At 33.6% G+C, this 21578-nt stretch overlaps 1 long non-coding RNA gene across 1 annotated transcript in view; it reads right to left on the reverse strand.

Annotated features, from left to right (window-relative positions):
- LOC127711456 (uncharacterized) overlaps positions 1-17477 on the reverse strand; it is a 56999-nt gene extending 39522 nt beyond the window's left edge. The window contains exon 1 of the long non-coding RNA XR_007986710.1: positions 17329-17477. This is a non-coding gene — a long non-coding RNA (uncharacterized LOC127711456). The remainder of the gene's footprint in view (positions 1-17328) is intronic.
- Between the last annotated feature and the right edge of the window lie 4101 nt (positions 17478-21578).

Consider the following 21578-nt stretch of genomic DNA (forward strand, 5'->3'; position numbering starts at 1 on the left):
ATTTGATAGCTAATGGTCTCACTATCAGGAAAAAACACATACATGTATATGATAGAAATCCAAAATTTGTAGTTAAAGAACACATCAACTACTTACGCATCCGGATAAAAAACGAACCCTTATCAGCAGACGACAACCAAATTGGTAGATATCTTGAGACCGAACATAATCTCAAAATTCACAACTTCAATCGGGAAAGGCTACGTATCAATGGATTTCTTACCAACTGCCAAACCGGAGACCGGTTATTCATGGTAAGTCCAGTACCTGGTATACAGCTACCTAGATTCATCAGTATAGGAAAATACAAAGCGCTACTCATCCGCAAAGACCAAATTGTAGTAAATCCTTATGCTAAATGCAACAAGTGTTTACAGACGGGACACAAACAGGAGACCTGTGACAATGACTGGGTGTGCAACTCCTGTTGCAAATCAGGTCATAAAGCCAAAGAATGTCAACAACCGATGGACGATCCAGCAGCAGATCAAGATCAGAATGGTGATTCGAATGTTCCTGATAGTGTACCTGAAGCTGCTAACGTTGATAACGTTCAAGATGAAACTAACGATACATCATGTTACTGCAGCCATTTCTTTGATGGAACGTCCAATGGAAAATATTTCATGCATGTACAGGATTAGACCAAATTAACAATTAATTCAAAGGTAGGTCCTGCAATAGGGGTCGTCCAGTATTGCGGGTCAGACATTTGAAAGGCTACATGAAAATGAGGGTATATTTGATAGGGACAGAAATGAAGCCTTGCAACAGGCCCTTAAGGACCCTTCAAAGAGTTGCAGTACAGGCTATTAAGGTGCTAAGAGCGCGACACTTTCTCTACACAAGGCATCGGATTGAATATTCCCATTCTGACTAAACGTGACTTCCCTTACACATAAAAATGAGGGTAATTTGATAGGGACAGAAATTAAGCTTTGCAACAGGTCCTTAAGGACCCTTCAAAGGGTTGCTGTACAGGTTATTAACGTGCAAAGAGCGCTACACTTTCTCTACACAAGGCATCGGATTGAATATTCCCATTCTGACCGGACGTGACTTCCCGTACACTTAAATGGACGCCCCGCTTTTGCAAGTGTTTTACTGCAGGTCAGAAGAAGACCAAGTATGACCATATTTCATTACCCCAGTTACCCTAAGGGTACATTTTCTTTAAACATTAACTTGCATACCTGTTAACCGGTTTATCTTTGGAATGGTTATCCGAGTAACACGTTAGGTAAAAAAGTTCCATTTTACAACACTAATTCGAACAGAGTGTCAACACGTAATGTGTTTTTTGGATCGCATCAATAACATGTATAGAAAACGTGTTTTGAAGCAGAATAAGCTTTAAGATTAATACTTCTGCTAAAAAGTAATGTAAATGTTAATAAAACAAATGTTTCCAGTCATTTTGGAGCTTGAATCCAAGCTACTGAAAATACTCAATAATATATAACAAATCATCTAAAAGTCATTAGCGAGTCATTGATTATAATTAAAAGGAAGCCAAAAACCAATTACATAAAACTTACCAACTTCGATTGTACGCTCGGCTGAAAACATTTTGAAGGCAAAAAAGAAACGGAGGAGAATTAATACAAATATATAGTGAATAAGACAATAGTAAAAAACCTAAATTCCTTATGAACTTTACAGAGATAACTTTTGTATTGCAGTTACACCTTGCAGTGGAAACATCTGTTTGAACCAGGGAACTTGTTCCATTGTAAATAGTTTCTTTAGATGTACGTGCAAGTCTGGGTTTTCAGGAAGATATTGTGAAGGTAAACATTTCATCAAATTTATTATTTATTTATGATATCTATTTCAAGTTATGTAGCACAACAAAACGAAAAGTCACAAAAACATATACCGTGTTCATTTCAATAGCATTCACTGCCAGAATTAGTATTTTTTGTCAATGGAGGTAGAAAGCTGTATATTGCACTAACTGATACTGTTTATTCATAAGCTTGGGCAATTGATCGTTTGCCTCACAAAACTGAGGAAACAAAAATGGAAAAATGCAACCATGCGAATATGCCTTATAATCGAATGAGACTTATCAAAACTGGTGTTTATGTATACTGAACACCGTCATCAGTGCTACTGGTGTTGTGTCATTTTTGTTTTGATCATTGCGTTGTTTGACGATCTATGGGTACACATTTTGATTCATTTTTTTAGTATTTAAATAGAAACGCCTTCTTTTCCTAGGAAGATAAACAGGAAAATGAATAATTACCGTACACACACTTTCAATGCATAACGAATACCTATGAGTTATGTTGAAATGTCCATTATTTATGCATTTGAACAACATCACCACAAAAAAAACATGTACGGAAACATATGTTCACATTTCATTCTGTAAGGATTTAGCATGTAGTTTTTTTAATTTGAAGTGACTCCCTGCACATCAAACCCTTGTCGATGTGGAACATGTTCTGTATCAGGTGGTAGTTATGCATGCAGTTGTCCATCTGGACTCCAGGGCAATCGATGTGAAGGTAATATAATATACCAGGAACAAAGTGGTGAATGTAGATTATAAACAAGTGTCGAATTTATCAAAGATTGATATCCATAAGTGTTTCATTTCTATTAAAACACATATAAATCAAATTTGAAAATTCAATGTACCAAGGAGAATATAAATAAAAATACACATACATTTTTTTTTTCAGTGGACAGATCTTAATTATACACTTATCTTTTAACTGTTAATTAAAGGAGGTGTTCAGTTAGATCGTTAGTAACATCATTAACTTACATAAAAGGCAATTTATTGCTTCAAAAAGGGTCATTAAAAATCATAGAAAGTCCAGAAAGGCGGTTTGGATGCGCCAAATTTATAACTTATTATCTTAATTTGCATTCACTATAAATAAGGTTTGATATTGTTCATTTATTTATCAATTTCTTATATACTTTATCGGTTTAATTATAAAGTAAGCTTATTTAGTTTAAATGAAAATTTATTATAGATTGAATTAAGATCTTAGACTTCCTTCCGAATGAAACATTGGTGGTCTTGGGCCTTTTTCTGTTCCCTGGTCGGTTGTTGTCTCTTTGACACATTCTACGTTCCCATTCTCAATTTTATCATTCAGTTTTGTACAAATGCGATGACCTGTTTTGAAGATACGAACTAACCATATAATATCATTATATGGTTTCACGGATGAAACAAAAATAAAATACAGGCGTGATCATCTAAATTCAATCCGATGCATGTTTAGTGAGCAAATCATAATATTGCCCTTTTTCAAACTCAGAAGGTCCTCTTCTGCTTCCTTTGCATTTTGATAACAAACCGAGTTTAGATCAGGTCAATTGTGTTCACAAGAAGAGAAATAACAAAAACAAATGAACAGATACATGTGACCTACCGAATTGGATTTATCACCGAGTTTGTACTTACATGGCCAACACGGCGGGTGTCACATGTGGTAGGATCAAAATCCCCGGCAGTTCCAACTCCGATTCGCATACTACTCTACCACTAATGATGGAGTAAAGGAAAATAGTTCCTGAATGGAAACGATCACTGTACGGAGTTTGGAATAGGATCTGCTTACCCCTTACCGGAGCAACTAAATATGAGATGAGTCGATATTTGAAATTCATAGGTTATCTCATACAACAACTTCGTGCTCCAAATACAATAATATAGATCTTTCACAATATCATAACAATTATTCAGAATGCAGTTAGACCAGTGATTAAATAACAGCTGTAGAATTGTAACTGTTATCAACAAATCTTTAGTTCAAATATGACAATTAAAAAGCTCTATTTTCAATATAAATTTCAATGTGAAAAAAACTTGATAAATTTTGTGCGTCCAAAGTGCTTATTCTGATTAACCATCATCAAAACACTCAACCTCATATATGTGAATATATAACCCTATAATGTATAAATACCTGAATAGGAGAGTACCTTTTGACCAAAATGCACCAAACAATTAGCAAAATGTATATTAGGTCAACTTTGCCGGAGGGACATGAAACCTTACTTTCTACTTATTCCTTGTCTTATCTACGGAGAATTTTAAAAAGTATGTTATATATTTGTTATTAAATTCACTAATACTTTTGATTTTCTATTTCAAGTTGAGTAATGGTTGCATTAGTAAATAATGAAATTTCGTCACAAACATATATAATATAGTGCTAAAATTCAATATGAAATGTCTGAATTTAATTTTCAGTATATTGTTGTAATATGAATATGTAATCAAGTAAAATATATGTTAGTTAAAGCAGCTTCAGCTAATGCATCTCAAAAGATATATCGAAAAGTATTTAAAAGTATTGTATTAACAATGAGTCACTTGGTGTACTATAAAATACTAATGAGACAATTTTTATTACTTGACACAAATAAATTGATCATCATATATATGAATATAATTTTATGTTTACTGTTAGCGTGGTTTGGCTTTGTCGAGTCACTGATTCGGCTCTGAAGGAACTTTTCCAATATGGGGTAGAGGTCTATAATATCCGTATAAAGAATCGTACGTTCGTAATGAAATAATGACTAAAAATATGTGGTATGATTGCCAATGAGACAACTATACATCAGATTTCAAATGACGAAGATAAAAGGATATATCTTTGTTTACATACAATATATTGATATATACAATGTTGTCAGTCGTATAAAAATAGATTACAGGTAAGAAAAAATTCCTAAACAAAACTTATATATGGGACATAACTCCTGTTTGAAAATAGGTATTACCTAAAAAAATAAGTAAATATCCTTTTATGTCCAACAAGAAGAACCATTTGCCCATATATGGAAAGAAGCAAAACGGTGGTCAGAACTCAGAGAAAGCAATGTTTGTTATAAATGGATAGTTATTCAATAGATTGACATAAACTTTAAGGAGAATTACAAGCATTCGTGTTGCTTACATTAAGGTAAAAAATCTGGTAATTAATTACTATTATTTTTTCATACTTCATAAACAAATTGAAATATACATTTATTTCTCCCATACAAGGATGGACACAGTTCAGTGTGGATAGTACCACCATAGTAATTAATTCTTTTATTATTGTTAGTATGTCTAAAAGTGTTTTCTTCAGCGAGTTTACAAATGGTGGTGCCACCAGCAGATGCTGTTCTGACGAAGATTTTCTGTGTCCTTCTCAGAAGGTTCTATGCTAAACTGTGTTCAACGATAACAGCCGTCTTGGAATTCAGACCAGTAGCAAAAACTCATCTGAAATAAGCACATTGTCATTTATTGTATCAGTGGCGAATCCAGGGGCGGAGGAGGGGGGGGGGGAATCCCCCCCTTTTTACCATCAATGCTTTTGAATGGAGAAATGGTTGGAACCCCTTTATCCAGGGTTGGAACCCCCCCCCCCTTTAAAAATGGCTGGATCCGCCCCTGTGTATAGTTGGTTATAATGAGTCTATAATATTCGAGACTGTTTACTTTGTAGGATAAACTATTTGCATGGGTTTCCCACATAATTATATCATAAATTATGTTCCAACAGTAGTGACCATCCTTGTTTCGATTACAAAAACTCAAAATTCTAATATGATGTCCTGCTTCGGCGTTGTAAGCAACAACGTGATATTTAGCGCAGAATCACAGATGCGCATATTTATGGCTTACAGTTTACCTCCCACGTAAATCCACATGTTATGAGGGGGTGGACAGCTATTGAGGGAGGTGGGAGGTGGGAGAGAAAAAAAGATTCTAAAAGTGGGAGGTGGGAGATAGGGGCGGGAGGTGGGAGAAGGGTACCCCCCCTATCCGCCCCTCTGTTATTGTATGATGACTATCGTAACATATGTGCAAACACTATCTCGATTTCACTGTGTTTAAAAAAATGAAATTGAAAACAAAACGACAGAACTGTTATTTCTATTCTAATTCATAACAATGTTTTATCTTATCTTATCTTATCATAACAAAAAGAATTAATGCACCAGAGCTCGAAAAAATGTATAAATTTAACCTTCTTGCTGTCGGAGGGACACGTACATTTGTCCACACCGACTGTGCCGGAGCCCGGGACACATATGCCCATATTTTCTAATTGATGCAAGCACCTGTTCATTACTGTTTCTCCTTCAAACAAAACATCAAAATTATACCGTGTGATAGTTTTCTTCAATTAAAGCAGATTCCTAGATTTCTTTTCTTTCGATTTGACACCCAAATAATACCAATGCAAATATAAGGTAAAAGTCCGAGTCAGCCTTTTCCCGCCACTTTTTAAAAATTATCTCGAAAAGGAGCTCCATTACATAACCTATCAATATTTTAGCTTATTTTGTTCCTTAACTAATGCTCTTCTGACTTATAGTATCAATTTTAAATTCTAGATTTTTTTAATTTCACTCAAGTACATCCTTAACGTCATGTCAAAACATGACGTCATACGAATCGAAACTCTCAATTAAGCTAAAGGTTATTCCAAATTCGGATAATATCTGTTTGACCCTTTGAGAAGGAATATATATATATATATATATATCCCGTGTTGATAGATCGCGCTACGGACATATGGCTATTTTCAAATTACGTATATCTGCTCATAAGCTTCAAATTGAATTTGGCCGTTTTTCAAATATTCCACGAAATGAAAGAATTTGCAAAAAAATGCTCCTCTGGCTGTGTTGAAGATGAAATCCATTTTTTAACTTCATGTGAAAAATTTAACTCTGATAGAGATGCTCTCTTTGACTGTTTGCCAAAAAATTCCAAACTTTTCTATACTGGACAATCAGCAAAAATTCATTTATTTATTAAGCTGTGGACACAATCATGTCCTTAATGCTGTTGGAAAATTTATTGAAGTCGATATAAGTTAGATCTATTTATTTTTCATGTAACTGTATTATATACTTTAAACCAAGGGCTTTATTACAGTCTAATTGTATTGTGATTATGTATTTAAATTCTATATACCTATGTTAATCAATGTTCTTTTTCCTTATACATGTATTCTCTATATGCCCCTTGTGGGCTCTTAATTGGTAATAAAATATGTTCTTGTTCTTGTTATTCTATGGATATGGGTCCGTCAGAAAAGGCATGTAGATGAGTTACGTTTTGTGAAATTCTTCGCACAACGTAAAAGATAATCTATACCCCTCACGTACGTATAACGCTCGGGGAACTTGAAAATCGAATATTTAATGGCCCATGGCATATGAAAATTTCAACAAATCGATGGCTTGCATGAATTATTTCTTAATTAATAGAGAAACTACCTGTGTATGATTTTGTTTTAATGTGTGAGATGATATTTAAGAGAGGCTGGTTCTATCAACGGTTCCATCCTGGTGATCTTTTATTTTATTTTGGGTCTGGCAACACGTACAAACTGCAGTTTAGGATCCTTCCTGTATCAGATTTAAGTGCAAGATTTCGTTTTAAATATGGGGGATGGTTTTCTGAGGGAACTCTACGTCATAGTGAATGTCAGTATTGATCATTATCACATAAGCCGTTTCTATGTCAAACTTTGTTCAACGGTGATGGCCATCTTAAATTTAGATTGGCAACAAAAGCTCAACGTGGTGTTTGGTTTGGATCATTTCCACAAAATTTTTAATCAATATGCCAAAACTTCAAAGAAGATTCTTCCAATTTCAGGTCATCCGAACACCTTTTTTGCCCTTGCATCCATTTCCAACTTATGATCCGCAAATTAAACTTTGTAATTAAAGTTTGAGGATTTCTGCAAACAAAAGGAAAAGTTTCAGACGTCAAGTTGTACGAAGCAAAATGAGGCCCTCATGGGGGTGTCCAAGTAATCACACAATCACAATTTTTTTGCCAATATAATCACATAATCATTAATTACTTTTTTAAACAAGATAAAAGGCAAATAATAAAAAATACAGTCCTAGATTATCAAATAATCATGAAATATTTGGTCTGGTAATCAAATAATCACTATAAAAACGGCTAGGTAATCACATAATCAAAAACCCCATGAGGAGGCTCCATAATGACAATAACTCGCATACCATTTTTTTAAAGTTCTGCTAAGTAACTGACTGAAAATATAATAGGTACACTGAGAAAATAGATGCGGATTGCGGATTTTTGAAAGGATGTGTAATTCCCGAATTTGTCCAACGGAGTGAGCCCCCACCACCACCACCAAACGCACAGCTAGGTATACGCCATTGGAAAGTCTGCTACTCTTATGTAATTTTTAATTCTTAATTTGAAATGGTTTCTGCCTAGACTCCCAAGGCATAGATAAATACTGGTACGACGTAAATAAAAATAGGACACAAAATACCTACGTTTAAAAAAACAAGGACGTATATATAATTAACTAACAAAACAAACACAAAAAAAAAAAACAATGTAGAAAAACAGGTAAAAAAGTCCACAAGTTTTTTACTTCTTAATTTCAATATTAAATAAAATTTAATAGCATATATGATCTTCTAGTTTTATTAGCCACAAAAGGACATTTTCTGTCTTTGATCTAACATGTGACTCACATGTCCATATATAGCAATGCACACGTTTCGAAAACCCACCCCTAATGATGTCACATAACTTTCAGGATCGGAATCGATTGATGAAAATTTTATGCAAAAATGCTGATCAATATTTGTTCATAGTCATCAGAAATATATTTTTTAAATTCATTTCAGGTTCAGTGATCGTCAGTATAAAATAAAAGTTTAGGTAAAAGCAGCATAATATGCCATACATTTCGTCTCGATTTCGATCCTACATGGTTTCACCTGTCCTATCTGTTCTTGTCTGTTCTGGTATATTCCTCCGTTTTATCGGAGCTTTCCACTTATCGAATGAGTATTAGAATTTTAAATACTTAACCGAAAAAGCGGATATTTTTATATTTACAATATGAAAAATATAATTTTAAAATAAAATTAGTAAGTTTGTGAATAAAATAAAAGTTTATAATGTCTTTGATGATATATTTAAAGATATTAATAAAAAAAAAAAAAAAAAAAAAAAATATTATTCACACATCACAAATTACGGTACTTTGATTCACCAATATGAATAAATAAAAATTTTTACAACCTAACGATTTCTAGTCAATAGGTACTTTGCCAAGGCCATTGTTAAAATTATATAGCATTATCTTTTATGCTGATATTTATAGACTGAACCAGTTAGCTTGGCATCCCATGCAGACTGTTCAGACTATATTTAATATTACTGTTATATTTTCATGTCACTTAATATCACATAAAAGTTGTGTACGCTTCATGTGTAAATGGTAGCATAAATCTTGTGTCTTCCTTTCTATATCTAGCAACTTGTCTATTGGTTGATTACTCATTATGTCTAGTGCTGAGCAGTCTAATATAATTTTGAGTAATAGTTCATTATTAATAACATTTGTTGTACCACCCCTTTCTATTTCTCGTAGCATTTTGAATAATTTATCCATATATCGCTGCCTAACATCAGATAGACTTAAGCAATGTTGTAGGAAATGTTCCAATGTTTCTTCAGATTCATTGCATAGCTTGCAATTTGGTTGAATAGCATTTTTACTAAATTTTGCCCTAGCACTTTGGAGCATGTAGGTACCAGTTACTAGCTTACATTTGAATTCTGCCTTTTTTTATGTCATATTGGGGGGGGCTAGGATGAAAAATTTTGTCCTGCTTTTTTTTAGTTGTAATCTCTGTCCTGCCTTTTTATTTTTTACTCTATTCGGTCCTGCCTTTTCTTTTACTAGTTTATCCTGAATTTTTTTACAAAATTGTCATCCAGCCTTTTTTTTTTACCAAGTTGCCCATCCTGCCTTTTTTTTTTTTTACTCAAAACTCCTTTCCTGCCTATTTTTTCAAATTTCATCCTAGCCCCCCCCCCCCCCCCCCCCCCCCCCCCCATAAAAATCGAATGGTAGCTCCCTTAACTTCCGGTTTGCAGGTTTGAAGTCCAGCGTGTGTCGTGAAGTGCGAGTCGATATAAATTATGTGGAAAGCATAATTAAAAGGAATCAACATATCTTCTGATACACTTAAACTCAAAACGTAGGTTAGAGGCCCATCTTTGATCAATAGACCACGGCCCTACCCTCCCCATATCCCACAGGCACTTGGGACGGTCGACTATCCATTTATAATAGGTGGCTTAAGAATATCACGACCGTCTCCTGATTCACACCCTTTTTCGTACCTTTACTCAATGCAAAAAAATATATCATAACTTATATGAATTGTACATTACTTCTAATATGGGTACGTAGTCTAACTTAAAGTGTTTGTGCCATATCCACATTTATCTTTTGCCCATGGTGTTACTTTTTTGGCCATTAATATCTAAAATGTAAAAGGTGCTATTATTGCTCAGACTGGTTGCAACATGTCTTGATCTGTCCAAAGTCATTCCAGCCCAGGTCCATCTTGCCAGAAGCAAGACAACGCTGTCAAATCGCCCCAGACCAACTCGCCCCACTTGTAAACAGACAAAAACACTTATAAAATTAATAATAAAAAAAGAAAAATCAAGTTTGATATATATGTACTGATTGAAATTAGATGATGCTTCATTTCTTAAAATAAAATTGTAGATAGGATATTATTATGTAGTTGTGGTATTTATTTGAAAATAACACTAAAATAGGAGATATTGTAATTTTTTTTCAAATTCAGTGGGAATTAACTCTTTAATGAGTGATTTTGATTAGTGGGGTGAGTTGGCAGAGCTTTGGTAGCACTCCAGTTAGGTGTATAGTTTCAAATTTTGGCCCCTGTGGATTTTTCAAATATGAACGCTAGTGTAAAATAAAATTCTAGTTAGAACCACATTTTGAAAGGATATATGTGATATTTTCATGCCCCTTTTTGCAATATTTTATGGTAAATAATTTTGAAAAAAATGTTGCCTGGATACACAAAAAAGGAATTATATTTCACCATTTTAACTCTTGAAAACCGAATCTATGGAAGATACTGATTACATACACGTATGCACATGTATGACACTAACAGTTGGCTTTATGCATTTGAAAGCCAGGAATAGCAGATGATTAAACATTTTTAGTTCAATTTTAATTTTATTTTCTAACTAGAGTGCTACCTTTATATATCCGGATAAAAAAATACTTTTCATAAGTGGGGCAAGTTGGTAAAAAATGTTTATATTTGGGAGAGTTGGCAGACCTTTATTCATCAGGATTAACCTACTTTTCAATGTGGGGTGAGTTGGTAGGCCTAAAATAATCAAGATTAGATTGCATTTCATAAATGGGGTTATATGGTAAGCCCAAATATAGCAGGATTTTACTAATTTTCAGAAGTGGTGCAACTTTGCAGGCTTACATGCTGTTTGATGTAAACCCTTTGCATAAGTGGGGCGAGTTGACATGAATCCTCTGCCCCACATTTAAAAATTAATCCGGCCCCAATTTAAAAAAAAATGCCATCAAGGGATAAAAGAGATATAAAGCATAATGTTAATTATGAATTTATTAGAGTTCATTTAGGGGTCAGCTAAAGCCCGTTCCCGGGTGTGGGATTTTCTCGATGAATTGAAGACCCATTGGTCATGTTGGTGGCCTTGGGCTGTTTTCTGCTCTTTGGTCGGTTTCTCTCTTTGACACATTCCCCATTTCCGTTCTCAATTATATTTGTGTAAACATAATTATACTAAAAACATTTATACATGTTTTCCTGAAGCTATTTAGGTTCATCAAAAAGGAATTGACAACCCCAAAATATACTCTGTACAAACAAAACGAAGCACCTCAGAAAGTTTTAAAACACTGCTGGACCTAGAGGCTAGATATATAAAAAGTTATATGTTTTTAGAAAATTAAAAACTTACCTGGATATTGATGTGCACTATTTTCAGTCTGCAAAAGATAGCAACCGGAGTTTCATTTGATATAGTCCACTCAGTTACATAATTTAAATCAATACAATTCACATCATTTATTATATGAGGGGAGCTTATTAAACCTCTTTTCCAACTTAGTTTATTTTGGCACTTTCTGCAGTAATGAAAAAAGATGAATGGCAAAATCCTGTTAAGTTTTAAATATTCTGAAACTTAAAAAAAATCATTTTAAAGTTTATTTATGTCCAGCCATGCTCTCAAACTCAAACAGGTGCACAGGTTTGTTTGTATTCAGAGAAGTTTGTAGTGTAAATATGGCAATTTTTGCTAAAAGGTTATAATGAACTTTAACATTAATCAACATTAATCAGTAAATTTTGAATAACTTTGATCTTAACAAGTCTTAACTGTTGTAATATCAAATAGTTTCATACACAACTGTACATGCAGAGTCCCAAGCTGATGCATACAAGCTTTTTTATGTTTAAAGTTATAAAAACTGTTCTAATTGAGAAATGTTGTTTGATTTGCACATCTATACTGTGTAAGTTCCACTTACCATAAATGAACTCTGTCAAAACCTTCAAATTTGTATGCCCCCGCCATTGCTGATGGGGCATTAAGGTTTATCCTTGTCTGTCTGTTCGTACGTCTTGTAATTGGTTTCCATTCTTCAACTTTAGTTCCCTTGACCTAATGTTATGAAACTTGTACACAAAGCTTATTACCACAAAACACAGATCAAGTTAGACTTTGAGTGCGGTCGCTTTTACCATTCTTAAGTTATGCCCCTTTATAAATGGAAAAATTACTGAATTTATTGTTTCCGTTCTCTAACTTTAGTTTGCCTCAACAAAATGTTATGAAACTTACATGTATACACAGTGCTTATTATCATAAAACACAGATCAAGTTTGAATTTGGGTGGCATCACTTTTACAGTTTACAGTTCTCTAGTTATGTCCCTTTATAATGTTGCATGCAAGTGGGGGCATCATCTGTATCCCTTGGACACATTCTCCATTTATTTTAATTATTATTCATTATTTTACTATTGGGCTGGAACTACTTGGGACAGATCAACTTGGTGTTTTGAATCTTGTCTCATCTAATTTCCACCTATTGTTTATCTGCAGAATGAAAGAAGTATGAATGGGTTCAATCACTTGACATACATGTACATGCAAGATGTTGCAACACAGCCTATTCACATCTGATATCAATGAGAACTATTCAACATAGAAAGGCCTGTCAACTTTCCCAATTTATGGAGGAAGATCTTGCAACAGTGTTGACCAATTTTATTTAGCCTCACAGTACCCAAGTTGCACCCATTTTGCATTAAAAAAAACAGTGGAAATCTTATAATTTTTGTCTCGCCCAGTGAGACCTAGAGATTGCTTTTCCGGCGACGATGAATACGGCGTCAACAATTGTTAAGTTTTCTGCTTAAGTTAGTTTGATAGGAACTACTTGTGAAAGATCATTGATATTTAAAACAAAGTTGCACTACTATCAGTACATATCAGTTTGCCGACTATTTTGAGGCTCGCCCCCAATTAGAGGCAAAAAAGGGGAAAAACAAGGGTTTCCTGGTTAATGAGGGGTTGTAAAGGGTTACTTTCGTGCAAAGTGTTTTGCCATTTTTATTTCACGTGCAGCCGTGAAAAAGGTATGTATTCACCTTGTTTCGTGAAATCGGTAAAAAGATCAACTTTCAAGAAATTTTTTTATTGTTCGTTCATCGTGAAATGGCAATTTTATTTCGCGTTCTTCCGGCTATGCCTCAGGGCAATAGTTTCACCTCTGGGACAATAAACATGATAAACTTACTATTCCTCTCATACCCAGTCAATAAGTATAAAATATACATTTTATACAGATAACCATTGAGAGTTATTTCTAGAAGATTGAAAAGTAAGTTTTTTCCTTTTCTACACTCATTTTATGTAGGCAGAATACATGTTTTGCACATTTGAGGATACCTCGTTAATTTCCAAGCTTTGTTTGAATAATCCAAAAGAACTTATAAATTAAAATACTATGTCTTTATTTTATAATCATTTTTAATGTATTGCATTTGTGATTAATCACTAATTATAAATCCTCTTTAAAATTCAGGCCAGTATTTCATATTACCAGTATTTCCCACTGGGCTGGGCAATTCTCATAAAACCCAGGTTTTTGCCAACCCTGATTTGATAGGATCTACTTGAGAAAGATCAATAATATTTTGTATGAAGTTGCATTACTATTAGTTCATATCAGATTGATGATTATTTGAGGCCCTGCCCCCTAGATCAGGGTCAATATTAAGTTTTCTGCTCAAGTTAGATTGATAAGAACTACTTACAATACTAGACTACTAGTCAAAGATATGTTCTATTAAGTTACATTACTGTCTGTACATCTCAGTTCATCAGCCATTTCGAGGCCCTGGCCACTAAATCATGGTCTAGCGAATTAATAACTAAAGCAATGTTGCTGTCCATCAGATTGCCTTTTTCTGAATTTTATGCCGACAACCGAGACATATTCTGTGTCAACAGTTTATTTTTTATAGAGACTGAATAATTTCTATTTTTATAACTTGCTATTATACAAGTCTTTCCACATAGCTAAATATATTTGAATATGCACAAAACGGTCACATTATATATCAACTGATGAAGTATCCAGAAAAAAAAGTAAAATTTATGGAAAACGACTCATGACAGTTGATATTAAAAATCTTGCAAAATACAACATAAAATACACAGAAAGAACGTTGGTTTATTTCCAGAATACACCTTTTACAAACAGGTTATCAAGGTTGGCAAAAAAGCGGTCAGTACTAGTATTGACCATGCCGGCGGTAAATACTGGCAAATACTGGTTGATTGAAATTTTGAGTGGACATTACTATAAAAACCACTCTCTACCGGGTCAATTACATTTAGTAATGAAAAATGAAATGTTAAACTGCAGTCTTCGCACTCAACAACAGGCCCACCAGCCCAGGCCTGTAAAAGTGCTGTCAGACCTGTAAAAATCATCTATACAAGCCAATAGAAACTAACAAAAATTTTCACAAAATTCATCCTCTGGCCTGTAGACTTTAAAATTTATCATGAAGACTGTTAAAGTCATTTTAAATGTTCTTATTTCTATTTTTATTATAAATTCTTAATAAACAGTGATTTACAATGATTTATTAGTACATAAGATAAAAAATGTTTCGTCCCTGGCAAGGAAACTCATCAGGTGGTTTTTGCACTGAGTATCATGAGTATAGCATTGCAATCATTACATTTTGCACGGGTTTTGTTGTTGTCTTATATTGTACAGAAGTTCCAAATAGGGTCTTCAGGTTTCAGTTTGGTGCTTAAGGTCAAGGTGGTTGTACTGTGTGTATGTACATCATGTAAATATTGATTATGTAAAGGTAAAATTTATACTACATTATATATTTTTTGGTTTAAAACATAAATTACAGTTCAGCCATAAGAGTAAAGGTCCTTCATACCTTCCATTTCCAGCATAAAGATGATTTTTGTCTCACATTTAATAGACAGGAAATATTTTATTGTTTAAGTGAGTCTTCAAAAATCACTTTTATTACTTTCAACCATGTTTTGTCATCATTTATTAGGGGCTGTTGTTTTTATAGTAATTAAATGTTCAGACCTAGCAATGCCAGGCGATAGGTAATAAGACACCTGTAACTTCATTTACCTGTAGTTTTATGTACCTATAAAAATTATGCATTTTCAATAAAAAATATCTTGATTGAAAAATGTTGTAATAATTAATTTGTCAATTCTTTATATATATATCTAAAATATGCAATATCATAACTTATAAGGACTAAACTAGTAGGTATAAGTGTTAAAAATGAATAAATCACATCACATTTATTCATTTATATCAGCTGAAACATGCCAAAAGATAAAAGTTTAAATATATCTTACTTTTTTTACTTCAATAAATAGTAAAAACCACCATGAAAATTTCAATCGACCAGTATTTGCCAGTATTGACCACTTGAGGAGTAATGTCCGGAAAACCAAGGGCGGTATTTACCGCCCAACCTTGCAAGTTATGTATAAATTAAGGACTTTCACTCTGTCAATACGTTATATATGGAACTGTTAGATTATATTGACACTTGGAACTCCTTCCTCTGTCAATATAATCTGAACAGGTCGATATATAAAGTCTTGACTTTGTCAAAAGTTCATAATTGATAAGTATCAACCTTACCAAATTGTATAATATTAACTTGCATGTACAATGTAATAGATTATCTTATTCTAAGGATTCAAGCTGAACCTTTTTTATGATTTTGTTCAGTGATTATTATTTTATAGAATCTATACATGTATACAATGTAAATGATGTTTTTAATTTAAACTTATTACTTTGTTTTCAGGAGTCCAGATGAAGCTCCAATGAAAGAAAAGATGATATATGCATCCAGTAAAGACGCTGTAAAGAAGAAATTACAGGCTATAAAGATAGAAGTGCAAGCAAATGACCTGGGTGATTTAGACGAGGCAGATATTGAAGCTAAATTGAAAACAATTTAGGAACTGTATTGACTGCATTGTGTATAAAACTTTCAAACATAGCTCTAACTTTATGAATCATAACTTTACTGCTTAATGAACAAGCTTTGTGTCACTAACAAGTGGCAGTGCAGTTATTCAAATTGGTGCACTGATTGACTGTTGCCATGGAAATGCCACTTCATTTAAAGTACATCAAGAAATATCAGCTTTCATTTATCCTGCTTCAGTTAGCCGAGTTTGTGTGGTGAAACATTTGTGTCAGTTTGTTGGCAAGGAGTTTGACCCAGAGAACTTTAAATCGTGATGAATAAAATTTGTTTCGTTTAAATTGTTTGTGAAACTGTGTTAAAAGGAAAATTAAGACTTGAACATTGAATTAATTAATGTTTGTTATTTAAATATTGTTTTTCCTGTACAGTCATTTTTATATGTATGTTGAAGATAGGATTGTCAGTTTAAGACATATCTGGTATGAACAGGAATACGTCCGCACAAGGGAAAATTTGTCAAATGATGAGATTGCCATGAACAATAATAGATAAAAACAGACAAAAACAGTGTAGGAAATACACAAGATTTTCTACAAATTTTTGTATAAATGCCGATTTACAAATATCAAAAGTATAATTAAACTATAAAATGCAGAACAAAGAAAAAACTTTCCCTCCCTCTCTTTTGTAAAATGTTTTCTATACATGCTAATCTTTGCTGATACATTTAATGAATTTGAATGTTTGTTTTTTGTTTTTATTTTGCACAAAAGAATCATTTGATATAATGTAACTTGTTTTTCATTATAATTGTTGATGACATTTGTTAGTACTTTGGCAACAGTCATTTTCTGTTTCTGTCAGAAATAAATTGTAGAACAGGTCTTTTTAACTGAAGACAAGTTCCAGTATTCCAATGTGAATTATAAAGAAGCAATAATAAGCCTCCCACCTCATTAACTTTGTTTTGAATTTGTTAAGCTGTCCAGTGATGGTTATTTTGTATGGCCTAATGTGAATTACTGTTTATTTTCACAGAATTATAGTGCTTAAATATCATATCATAATGTCCACGACATATGTGGATAGACTTTCATAAACAGGGTTGTATCATCTCAATAGCCATTATCTTAGAAAAGAGGGATAGACTTCTGTTATTTATAGCATTAATCATTTGCCACTGGACATTAAGTAAACATCGATCGATCAATTAATCTGTAATTTAAAGGGTTTGCTTGAACAAATCATAACAGGAAAATTTGATAAAACAATGGTATTGAATTTTTAGTTTATTAAAAATATTTATGTAAAAAGACAAAGCAAAATTGAAACGTTGAATATTTCTAAAAAATCTCTATTTGAAATTATCTCTACATGTGTTTTATGTAAAACAAAAGTTGTTCAAACAACAAGAAATCAGTTAATATTAAAGCTAGTCATTATGATATGTGTATTTTATGTGAACAATCAAAATATATAATGTCTGTGTTTGTTTGTTAGGACCCACTAAGACCAAAGGTAGTATAGAAATCTCTCTCTCTCTCACATAGAAATGACACAACCCTGTGATGGAGCCTCTATTTTGTAATTTATTTTTGATAGAAGGGAAGGAAGCAGGATACTATAATCTGTTTAACAAATAATGGGACAATTAATAATCAATAAAACTTTTGATACTTCTTATGTAGTATGTTTATCTTGCCTCCTTAAAACAACTTGATCCAGGATTTAGATTTTACTTTACACCATTGTTGTTAAAATGTTGTTTAATGGTATTTATTTCCTCATTGAAGTTTAGGATGAAGAATGGGGATGACCGTATGGAAAAAACATGTTGACAGCTAGATCTCTTCAACAAGAAGTCAGACTTAACTGGACTTTATTTAATGGCCCATAGGACCATATGAGCTTTTCTCATCACTTGTCATCCCTCGTCATCATCTGTTAACTTTTACAAAAATCTTTTCCTCTAAAACTACTGGGCCAAATTTAACCAGACTTCTTACAGGAGTTGTTGCCCTTAAATGACAAATTTTACCTTTTTTTTTTTGCCTGTTATCTTGAAAATTTTAAAAGATGGAGAGAAACTTTAAATAGCAAAAATGATCAGAAAAACCAGTTCTACAAATAAGTCCAAACAGTGGAAATGGTCAGTTGACCCCTTATTAGAGTTCTTGCTCTTTGATGTTGATTTTTACCAATTTTTAGCTCACCTTGCCTGAAGGGCCAAGTGAGCTTTTCTCATCACTTGGCGTCCGTCGTCCGTAAACTTTTACAAAAAATCTTCTCCTCTGAAACTACTAGGCTAAATTTGACCAAACTTGGCCACAACCATGATTGGGGTATCTAGTTTAAAAAATGTGTCCGGTGACCCGGCCAACCAACCAAGATGGCCGCCATGGCTAAAATTAGAACATAGGGGTAAAATGTAGATTTTGGCTTATATCTCTGAAACCAAAGCATTTAGAGCAAATCTGACAGGGGGTAAAATTGTTCAGATGAATCTGACAACCCGTTGTTGAGTTGCTGCCCCTGTTGGTAATTTTAAGGAAATTTTGCCGTTTTTGGTTATCTTGAATATTATTATAGATAGAGATAAACTGTAAATAGCAATAATGTTCAGCAAAGTAAGATCTACACATAAGTCAACTTGACCAAAATGGTCAGTCGACCCCTTAAGGAGTTATTGCCCTTTATAGTCTTTTACAAAAACTTCTCCTCTGAAACTACTAAGACAAATTTAACCAAACTTGTGCACAATCATAATTAGGGTATCTAGTTTAAAAAATGTGTCTGATGACCCCGACCGCGAACCAAGATGGCCGACATGGCTAAAAAATAGTACATAGGGTAAAATGCAGTTTTTGGCTCGTATCTCTAAAACCAAAGCAATTAGAGCAAATCTGATAGAATAAAATTGTTCATAAGGTCAAGATCTATCTGCCCTGAAATTTTCAGACCAATCAGGCAACACGTTGTTGGGTTGCTGCCCCTGAATTGGTAATTTTAAGAAAATTTTGCAGCTTTTGGTTATCTTGAATATTATTATAGATAGATATAAACTGTAAACAGCAATAATGTTCAGCAAAGTAAGATCTACAAATAAGTCAACATGACCAAAATTGTCAATTGACCCCATAAGGAGTTATTGCCCTTTATAGTCAATTTTTTACAATTTTCATAAATTTTTGTAAATTGTTACAAAATATTTTCCACTGTAACTACTGGGCCAAGTTCATCATAGATAGAGATAATTGTAAGCAGCAAGAATGTTCAGTAAAGTAAGATCTACAAACACATCACCATCACCAAAACACAATTTTGTCATGAATCCATCTGTGTCCTTTGTTTAATATGCACATAGACCAAGGTGAGCGACACGGGCTCCTTAGAGCCTCTAGTTTGCATTTTTGCCTTGTATCTTAAAAATTATAATAGATAGATAGAAACTTAAATAAGCGAAAATATTCAGCAAGACAAGATCTACAATCAAGACAATATGGAGGAAACCGTCAAACAACTCCTTATTGGAGTTGTTGCCATTTAATGACGATTTTTACCCTTTTTTTATTTTGCCTTATATGATAAAAATTATAATATATAAGTACCGGTAGACACTTTAAATCACAAAAATGATCAGCAAGACAAGATCTACTATCAAGTCAATTTTGCCAATACAGTTAGTAGACTTTCACTCTTTATAGGAGTGATTGTCCTTAAATGAGGGTTTTTTTTAACCTTCTTGTGTTTTGAGCAAAAAAGATAGAAACTAAACAGACTATTTTAAAATGATCAGCAATACAAGATCAACAAAATAGAGATTTTTGTCATGAATTCTGTTCTCGTCTACAATGTTGGAGAGTGTCCTTTGTTGAATATGCACATAGACCAAGGTGAGGGACACAGGCTCTTTAGAGCCTCTTAGTTTTTAGCTCACCCTTCCGAAGGAACTGTGAGCTTTTGCCATCACTTGGCGTCCGTCTGGTGTAAACTATTTCAAACATCTTCTCCTCTGAAACTACTGAACCAATTCCAACCAAACTTTATCTGAATGATGCTTAGGGTATCAAGAATAAAGTTTGTGTTCTATTTACTGTTTCGTCAAATAACATGGCCGCCATGGCTACAAATAGAACATAGGGGTAAAATGAAGTTTTTATACGACCGCAAAAAATATTTTACGTCGTATAAAGCTATCATGTCGTCGTCTGCGTCGTCCAAAGATGCATTTAGTTTCCGGACAATAACTTTAGTTTAAGTGAATGGATCGCTATGAAATTTTACCATCAGGTTCAATACCACAAAGGGAAGGTTGGGATTGATTTTGGGGGTTGTGGCACCAACAGTTGAGGAATTAGGGGCCAAAAATAAGCATTTTTGTAACTTCCAGACAATAACTTGTGTGTTAGTGTATGAATCTCTCTGACATTGTACCACAAGGTTCCATATCACAAAGGGAATGCTGGGATTGATTTTGGTGGTAATTTCCTCAAAATTTTAGGAATTAGGGGCCAAAAAAGGGCAAAAAAAAAAAGCATTTTTCTAGTTTCATGACAATAACTTGTGTGTAAGTGTATGGATCTTTCTGAAATTGTACTACAAGGTTCGATATCACAAAGGGAAAGCTGGAATTGAGTTTGGGGGTAATTGCCCAAAACGTTTAGGAATAAGGCGCCAAAAATAAGAATTTTTCTAGTTTCCAGACAATAACTTGTGTTCAAGTGTATGGATCTCTCTGAAATTGTACTGCAAGGTACCATACCACAAAGGGAATGCTGGGATTGAGTTAGGGGGTATTTGCCTCAAACTTTTAGGAATTAGGGGGCACAAAAACCATCTTTCTAGTTTCATGACAATAACTTGTGTGTAAGTGTATGGATCTTTCTGAAATTGTACTACAAGGTTCGATATCACAAAGGAAAAGCTGGAATTGATTTTGGGGGTAATTGCCCAAAACGTTTAGGAATAAGGGGCCAAAAAGGGGCAAAAAACAAGAATTTTTCTAGTTTCAGGACAATAACTTGTGTGTAAGTGTATGGATCTTTATGAAATTATACTACAAGGTTCCATATCACAAAGGGAAAGCTGGGTTTGAGTTTGGGGTAATTGCCCCAAACGTTTAGGAATAAGGGGCCAAAAAACAAGCATTTTTACAGTTTCCAGACAATAACTTGTGTTCAAGTGTATGGATCTCTCTGAAAT

This window comes from Mytilus californianus, unplaced genomic scaffold (assembly GCF_021869535.1).
Source record: "Mytilus californianus isolate M0D057914Y unplaced genomic scaffold, xbMytCali1.0.p SCAF_8, whole genome shotgun sequence".
Taxonomy (NCBI): Eukaryota; Metazoa; Mollusca; class Bivalvia; order Mytilida; family Mytilidae; genus Mytilus; species Mytilus californianus.